The sequence below is a fragment of the Ovis aries genome, chromosome 2 (assembly GCF_016772045.2).
Source record: "Ovis aries strain OAR_USU_Benz2616 breed Rambouillet chromosome 2, ARS-UI_Ramb_v3.0, whole genome shotgun sequence".
Classification (NCBI taxonomy): Eukaryota; Metazoa; Chordata; class Mammalia; order Artiodactyla; family Bovidae; genus Ovis; species Ovis aries.
This window is the reverse complement of record NC_056055.1, coordinates 250,029,260-250,038,833: the sequence shown is the minus strand read 5'-3', so window position 1 is coordinate 250,038,833 and position 9,574 is coordinate 250,029,260.

Sequence of the window (9,574 nt, the reverse complement as noted above, 5' to 3'; positions counted from 1 at the left end):
AACAGGCAGATTTTCCTCCTCAAGCCAGTGACCCTGGGGCTGCAGAACTGAAGGAGGGTCCCAGGCTGCCCTCTCCCGTGAGCTGAGGGCTCTTTTCCTTCTGATTTCTCTGGAACCTCACAGCTCTGATGATCCTTTTCCTCGTGCCGCTTCCCCATCTCCCTACTCGGAGATTCTAGTCGGTTCAGGCCTCTCAGTGTTAATGCTGGAAAGGAGGCATTTTCTGCATTAGCGCTTGCCCACCCCACAATCCTCCCAGAAATGCTGAATGTGAACTAGTGGTCGGAGCCTGGAATGCCTCCTGGATACAATTAGAAGACTCAGTACAAGTGAAGATACCATCCTACCCACTGAGAAGAGAGTTATCTTTTCAGGAGAAAGAGCAAGTCCCCGGTCACACAGAGATGCATCGCCAAGAACTCAGCTGTTGGCTGTTTCCCTCTGTATTTTATCTCAGAGTCAGCACGTTCTCTAAGCGAGTGAGCCTGAGGACACAGAAGAGAGCCATGAGACTGGAATCCTACCTGGAAAGTCCAGGCCTCGTCGTGAATTCCCAGACCTTCACCTGGGCAGGAACTACCAGCGGGGCACCAGCAAATGTGACGTGTTCAAGAGCAAAGGGGGGAAACCTTGTTTCCCAGAGTTAACACTGAGGAGGGTTTGGCTGCTGCTCCTCACAAGGGAAAGAAAGAATCAAATCTATGTATGAGGAAACAAAAATCAAAGAGTTTTTAGAAAAGTAATTAAAGCTCCTTGAAATTCTTACTCAGTTTCTTTCCTGACCCCAAGTGCTTGGAAAACCTCCATTGAATTGACTCCACTCCCTCAATATCTGTGTCAACCTATCATTATTTTTATGTCATATTCATCAAATCAAGTCATTTCTACATATAGTTATGAAGACCAACACTTTCCATATACTTCTGACCTTTTATCACATCTGCTATCAAGATTCCAGTCCTGGATGACTTCACATGCCTGCTTTTCCATGGCTGAATCTAACTAGCATCTTAAACCTGGGGAGGTTCACAAACCTCCCACCACCTTTCAAACATCTCTTGCCACTGTACTATATCTGGATAATTAAATCTTATTCTATGCTTCACAAATATTTCAGACTTTTTCTGCATATCTTCAAACATTCTCAGTACTTTCCACAAAAGGAATCACCTTCTACTGCACACGTGAATCAGATAATTTGAGGAAATTCTTCAGTTCACATTGTCACAACGTTTACAAATATGCCTGAATTCAGACTAAGCCCACTTTCTCCCATCTTACTCTTTTCTCCCCTGCATCCTTGAAACTTTATATAATTAATTGTATTTTAAGTAATATTTACCTTGGGACTAAAATATGAACATTTCAAACTCTCAAAAATATCTTCCTTGAAGAATTAGCATGTTTAATTTTAAAATATTAAATAATGGACTTTATGAATTAGTTAATAAACTTAATAAAATTTTCAATATTTTCAATATATTCTATGTATTTTAATAAGCATTTATAATTGCCTGTGAAATCCTTTACATGAGTTTATATAACCTCAGTAAGCTTCTAGTATGTAATAGAAATCTGTACAGTAGACAGAGACTTTGAAAAAATAGAAATATATAATTATGAACTATAGCAACGTTGTTGTTATAGCATTTAGACCAAAAAAATAAATCTGTTAAGCATGTAGAAGATCTGAGTGACACTATTCATCTTCATGTAGTGAACATTTATAAAGAACTCCAAGAACTACAGAGTAAAATAATACTTCTTTCCTACTAAACATGAAAAGTTTACGAAGATATTCCGGCCCACAAAAAAAGCTCAATAAGTGTCAAAATACTGAAATATTGCAAATCATTCTGAGGGTTAAATAAGATCTTGAATTGAAGGGCTGTGGGGGTGGGCACAGAAGAAAGCTGCTTCCCCCCGCAACCCCAACCCCAACCCCAACCCCGCACAAGGGAAAGTGCAGTTTCGTTTGGAATCACTGGGTCTGTGTGGATTGAGGAGCATGGAGAAATAGAAACAGGCCATGAGTGATGCAAAGGGTCCAAACGCAGGACCATAACCCGACACAATGAAGGCCCACTCTGGGGCCCATTTAGACAATTGGCATAACGTCAAATCATGTATTGGGATCACTAGGATTGCTGTGTGACTACGTATTATGCACTGGTGAATTTATTATCTCATGCAATTCTCCACATAGTGATGCGATGCGATGCCGTTGCCATCTCTGCTTTAGCAGAAGCGAGGGTAGAATGGCCACACAGCCTGTTCCTCACTGATGGGGAGGCCAGAGCTGGGATAGGAGTGTGTGTATCCTTCAGGACCAGTTGGTGTATTTCCTATCAGCAACCTCATGTCTAAGTGGATAAGCCACAGCTCACACAAGTACCTTCTAATTCAGGTTTGGGGGATGAACAATGAAAAGTTTCCCACTTACTGCTCTTCTTGCCACCGCTTCTTAATATTCTCTGGTCTGTGAGGTCCATACCATTTCTGTCTTTTTTCAGGCCTATCTTTGCATGAAATGTACCCTGGGTATCCCTTATTTTCTTGAAGAGATCTCTACTCTTTGCCATTCTAATTGCTTTCCTCTATTTTTTTCATTGATCACTGAGAAAGGCTTTATTATCTCCTTGCTACTCTTTGGAACTCTGCATTCAGATGGGTGTATCTTTCCTTTTTTCCTTTGCCTTTAGCCTCTCTTCTTTTCACAGCTATTTTTAAGGCCTACTCAGAAAACCATCTTGTCTTCTTGCATTTCTTTTTCTTGGGGATGATTTTGATCACCACTGCTTGTATAGTGTTACAAACTTCAATCCATAGTTTCTTCAGGCACCCTATCAGATCTAATCCTTTGAATCTGTCACACTGTATAATCACAGGGGATTTAAGTTATACGTGAATTGCCTAGTGGTTTTCCCTACTTCCTTCAATTTAAGTCTGAATTTGGCAATAAGGTGTTCATAATCTGAGCCACAGTCAGCTCCTGGTCTTTTTGGTGACTGTATAGAGCTTCTCTGTCTTTGACTGCAAAGAATATAATCAGTCTGATTTCAGTATTGACCATCTGGTGATGTCCATGTCTGGAAACTTCTCTTGTGCTTTTTGGAATAGGGAATTTGCTATGACCAGCGCATCCTCTTAGCAAAACTGTTAGCCTTTGCCCTACTTCATTTTGTGCTCCAAGGCCCAAACTTGCTTGTTACTCCCTGTATCTAGTCTTTCTACTTTTGCATTCCAGTCCTCTGTGATGAAAAGCACATTTTTAGGGGTGTTAGTTCTAGAAGGTCTTATAGTCTTCACAGAACAGTTCATCTTCAGCTTCTTTAGCATTAGTGGTAGGGGCCTAGACTTGGTTTACCATGATATTGAATGGTTTGCCTTGGAGACGAACAGAGATCATTCTGTCGTGTTTTGAGATTGCCCCCCAGTACTGCATTTTGTGGGAAAGTCATGCCCTTTCCTGGGGAAAACAGCTCAAAGCTCATGGACAGAAGGGCTGCACCCATGGAAGGTGGGGCTAGGAGCTCTTGATGGGGATGATGGGTATGGGTATTGCCTAATATAGAAGCATAGTATTCGGGAAACAACCATTAAAAGGAGCTAGGTGGGTAATTCCTAATACAACTGCACAGGGCAATCATGAATCCGTGTGGCTGCCGTGTGGGTCTCCCAGGTTAAGGAAAGGGGTCAGGGAGTCCAGGCCTGCAGAGTGGAGGTTACCCATGACTCCCAGGTTAAGGAAAGAGGTCAGGGAGGCCAGGCCTGCAGAGTGGAGGCTACCCACACACACCAGACACATCTGGCTCTGGATCTACGCGAAACAGGCGTTCCGGGGCTGGGACGCCAGCGGGCAGCCGGGAGGCTGTAGCAGCAGGTGTGGCCCATCTTTATTTCTAGAGACGCTTTTATCTTTCTGACTCCAGAGTCCAAGTCACAGGGAAGCCTGTTTCCTGAGCGGTTTTGTTTGTTTGTTTGTTTTTCAAAATTCCTTTGCTTACTCTCTTTGGCTTTCCATCTAAGTTTCTCCAGCAGATGACGCATATTATTTTGAAGAACACCACTGGAAGCCCCGACTTAGTTTCGATGAACAGCTTCACTGTCAATTTTTGCAGTGCCTATAGATCTACTTCATTTAATATACACCAACACTCAAACGCAAATTGATGAGACTGCCTTGTGTAACTGTACTAGAATTTACCAACCTAGTTCCTGTTACTAGTTGTTTTTCCAACTACTTTGCTTTTACATGAAGCAAAGTTGACCTCAATTTTTTATTAGGCATACACATTTGCACAAATGTTCTCCAGATACTTACCACTGGACTTCGTGAAATATGTAAAGATCAGTATGTAGTCGTTTAATTCAACTTTTATATGATTTCTGGACTTAAAAGTTCTTTGCAAAGACTCCACTCTGAAACTGAAGAATATAAATTTTTCATGCGTGCTCTTTCCCGGTACTTTAAGTACAGGGACTGGGACTGGGACTGAACTGCCTTCCTCTGGGAACCAGCCCCAAGATGACTTGTCCATACCTGTGAGGGGGGAAGGGAGTGGGTGAGTGGCCCAGAGGGTCCCAGGCTCGCTGATCCCAGGGATGGGAGCAGCCAGGGAGGAGAGCTGGCAGGGCACCTCGCCCGGTGTGGGGGCCGGGCCGGGGGCTGTGTCCGCGGAGTGACTGCACCTGCCACAGCTGCTGCTGGTGACGAGCCGCTCCTGTGTCTGTAGGACCAAAGCCCCTCTGCCAGCTCTCAGAACCAGTGTTTACAGTAAACACCCACGCTGATCAGCAGCGCCCAAGGGTGCCTGTGACCCAGGAAACGCTCCCCTAACCTCCAGCAAACTTTCTGACGGGGTCTCTCAAAATGTAAAGAAACTGGTGAAGTCACTGGCAGATTTGAGCATTGGCTTCAAAGGTACATTTTTGGTGTGAAATAAGCTGGGTTATTTCAAAATTAAAAACCTATATTTAGAACCAGATTACTCAGATGATGTCCTTTTCCTATTTGGAACCAGTCTGTTGTTCCATGTCCAGTTCTAATTTTTGCTTCCTGATCTGCATACAGGTTTCTCAAGAGGCAGGTCAGGTGGTCTGGTATTCCCATCTCTTGAATTTTCCAGTTTATTGTGATCCACAGAGTCAAAGGCTTTGGCATAGTCAATAAAGCAGAAATAGATGTTTTTCTGGAACTCTCTTGCTTTTTCACTGATCCAGCAGATGTTGGCAATTTGATCTCTGCTTCCTCTGCCTTTTCTAAAATCAGCTTGAACATCTGAAGTTCATGGTTCACATGTTGCTGAAGCCTGGCTTGGAGAATTTTGAGCATTACTTTACTAGCGTGTGAGATGAGTACAACTGTGAGGTAATTTGAGCATCCTTTGGCATTGCCTTTCTTCGGGCTTGGAATGAAAGCTGACACTTTCCAGTCCTGTGGCCACTGCTGAGTTTTCCAAATTTGCTGGCATATTGAGTGCAGAACTTTCACAGCATTGTCCAGGATTTGAAACAGCTCCACTGGAATTACATCACCTCCACTAGCTTTGTTCGCAGTGATGCTTTCTAAGGCCCACTTGATTTCCACATTCTAGGATGTCTGGCTCTAGGTGAGTGATCACACTATCGTGATTATTTTGGTCGTGAAGATCTTTTTTGTATAGTTCTTCCGTGTATTCTTGCCACCTCTTAACATCTTCTGCTTCTGTTAGGTCCATACCATTTCTGTCCTTTATCAAGCCTATCTTTGCATGAAATGTTCCTTTGGTATCTCTAATTTTCTTGAAGAGATCTCTAGTTTTTCCCATTCTATTGTTTTCCTCCATTTTATGACCAACCTAAATATTAAAAAGCAGAGGTATTACTTTGCCAACAAACACCTGTCTAGTCAAGGCTATGGTTTTTCCAGTGGTCATGTACGGATGTGAGTTGGACTGTGAAGAAGGCTGAGTGCTGAAGAATTGATGCCTTTGAAGTGTGGTACTGGAGAAGACTCTTGTGGGTCCCTTGGTGCCGGGGTCCAGCCCCGGTGGATCCAGGGAATTCTAAGGTGGGGACAGAGTCGGCATCCTTGGAAATAACTTATTTAATTACAGACAGAGAGGGATTAGAAAATTAGCCGAGAAAAAGAGGCTGAATAACTTGGTTCACATGGAATACCAATCACCACCTACATAGGCCACAGGCGTCTTCCCATTCTCCCGAAGGAGAGGAGGCACTGAGCGCCCCCCCGCCCCAGTCTGATCTTAGAAGCCCAGGCAAAATTAATAGGCTTGGTGGGTACCCATGCACCAGATGGGAATTCGGCTGGAAAATAGTAGGAGAGAAAAAGAGGCTGAATAACTTGGTTTACATGAGATATCAATAAAATTCCAAGACAAGGAATTTGCACCATCTACATTGGGCCACCGGTGCCACTTGAATATCAGAAGGTGCCCCTCCTTGGGCTCCTTCTGGCATGGGCTTGAAAACCGGGGCAAGTAAGTAAACGTGGTGAGCACCCACGCTCCAGATGGGAATTTAGCCAGAGAAACGGGGAGCAGAAAAGAACGACATGAGGGAATCAGTCTTTCTGGAAACTGATCCAATTTCTTTATTTTGGGGTTTGCTTATATATGTTTCGTTACACATTGGGATGAATATAGTCACGTGGGGGTCAGCAGTCCTGACCTTTATCAAAATCAGGTGCTTCACATAAAAAGGTCTTAGGGATTTTACCTCATCTTCTGGCCATTAGACCTGCTGACATTTTATGATCCTTTCTTTCTGATAACCAAAAATCTTATTTTTTCGAAGGGTGTTTTTTCTTAAACCAGGCACCACCCTCCAAATAAAGTTGTATTCCTATAGGGTGAGGGTGTAGTGAGTTACAATCAAGAAAGGAATTTATTTAACCCAAGGTTCACATGATTAATCTTAAAGGTTAATACTTATTTCTCCTATATGCTTAAAGGTTAATTCTTATTTCTCCTATATGCTAGTTATATTCATTATAAGGGCAGGGAATATGGAGATTTAGCAGCAAACATCAGCCCAACAAATGAAAATCCTTTCACCAATGTTCCCCTTAAGATCTATTTAGTCTTAAGATAGTGATCAAGTTACATTTTTACACAGCAAGGACACAGTGGTTTATAACAAAGTACAGTGGTCTATTACAAAAGAGAAAATTCATTAGCTCAAAAAGTCTAGTATTGCTAACATCAAAAACTATTCTATTTCCTTTTCTATATTCCAAATACATTGATTAATATAATCCCAGGTGCCTGAGGATATGGAGGCCTGGAGGCAATCATTGACTCAACAATGAGAAAAGCCCTATGCTACTTAAGACTCTCAAAATACTCAAAAACTCTCTGTGCTGTTTATGGTTGAGAGGTAGTAAACAATCATGTGGCAGGAGTATGGATAATCCTGTCACACAAGCTAGTCTGTCAGCAGAGAGGTTTGACCTGAAACACCCTTGTCACACCCAGGGCAGGGAATTAGCAGCACTTAATGGCACAACAAATGAAAAACCCTTCACCAATATAATTCCTAACCAACCCACTATACTGACATTTTCCCAAAAGAATTTGTCTTTATTAAGTCTAAAACATCTCGTGCCTCTCAGATTGGGAGGCTGTAAACAATCACATGTGGCCGGACGAACCTATACAGGTGGGCTAGATAACCTTCAGAGGAATCTGTAAGCTGAAACACTCTTGTCACGCCCAGGAATTTTTATTGCCTTGGAGCTGCACGTTTACTCCTTCTCAGAGAGAAACGGTTATGGGGGAGAGCCCCCCGCAAAGTCAGAGGTGTAGGTGAGAGCACAAAACAGACTCTGGTTTTGGGGTAGATGCTCGGGAACAGGGGGTTTCCTGAGGCTTGATCATGCCTTTGCGTATGACAAGCCTCCTTCCTCATGACCTTTGCCATGGGCAGAGTTCCTCACGCTGGCCCCCAGCACCTTGGACTGCAAGGAGATCCAACCTGTTCATTGTAAAGGAGACCAGTCCTAGGTGTTCATCGGAAGGACTAATGCTGAGGCTGAGACTCCAATACTTTGGCCATCTCATGTGAAGAGTTGACTCATTGGAAAAGACCCTCCCTGATGCTGGGAGGGATTGGGATTTGGGGCAGGAGAAGGACGACAGAGGATGAGATGGCTGGATGGCATCACTGGCTCAATGCACATGAGTTTGGGTGAACTCTGGGAATTGGTGATGGACAGGGAGGCCTGGCGTGCTGCAATTCATGGGGTTGCAAAGAGTCAGACACAACTGAGCAACTGAACTGAACTGAATATGAAAATACATTAAGCCTCAGGGGTCAGCTCTGCCCACTGAGCCACATGTTTGCCCACGAAAGTGTAGAATCGAGGCCAAAGTGAAATGTGAGGCAGATGTGGACAGAGAAGATCCAACTTGAAATAAAAGGGAGATGTCACGACTGAATCACCCGTGGGAAGCATGCAGTGTGTTCTTGGCCAGCTCAGCAAGGAGAGGCTGTAAACTCCATTTGGCCTGTGCTCCCATGTGGAGTGGTGGGATGAGGAGGTGTCCCCCCATGTTTTTCTTCTCTGCTTGTCCCACAGGACTGTCTGCCCCAGTCAGTGCTGTTATGCTGTCTTGCCAACTAGAGGTCAATTTACCACTTCCATTGTTCTGAATTTCCCTCAGTGATGGTATGATGGATTTGAGGGTGTTAACGGCTTCTCCCGTAAGCACAGGCAGTGTGCTGGGTTAAGCCATAGCCTGCAAAAAGTCCAATTACAAGGGTTAAATATTAAATATTTGCATGCACACATTCCCACACTATTTCCTTTATTTTTACCACAAGTTTGTAAAAGTCACAAACATTGGCCACTGAGGAATTTAGTAGGTGCTATTTGGTTTCAAGATGGCAGACTAAACGGGGGCTAATGGGGAGAGATATGTAAAATGTGATTTGGTCAAAATTATTCGAATACTTTTAAAAGCCTCCTTCAGGCCCTAGCAGCTGCCTCTGGGGGACTCCAGGCCATGTGGACACGCAGGGTGTGGCACCTGACCCCTTCGTGCAAGCCTGCGCCCAACCTGCCCCCAACACCAGGCTGGGGCCTGTCCTGCTTCTGAGCTGCTCTCTGGGGGCTTCAGTCTGCGTTTTGGTCAGCATGGTTGGGGGCTGCCGGGCCGGGGCTGGAGAAGCTGTCAGGGCCCTTTGCTGCTCAGACGGGAGTACCCGCTGAGCCCGGGGGCGGGGGGGAGGGGGTGAGCAGTAGGGAGTGTCCGAGAGTGGACACTGGAGGATGGGCAAGGTGGCCTGGGGCAGGAGAAGTCTGGGCTGCTCAGTTGTCTGGAACGACAGGAGGGAACCAGGAGGGAAGGGGCTCTTCACTGCGGGCCCGGGGGGTGGGGGGGCTCAGTCAGCACCCCGCTTCCCCTTGGCCTGCTCCCTCCCAGGCGGGTGCATGGATTGTGCTGTCTGCCCCATGCCGAGCTCTGTGTGGGACCCCAGCCAGCCTCATCCCAGACCTCACCCGGTCCTCCCCAAAGGTCACCCAGATGTGGCTAAAGGCGGCAGACTCGGGGTTTCTTGGGGGGCTTGC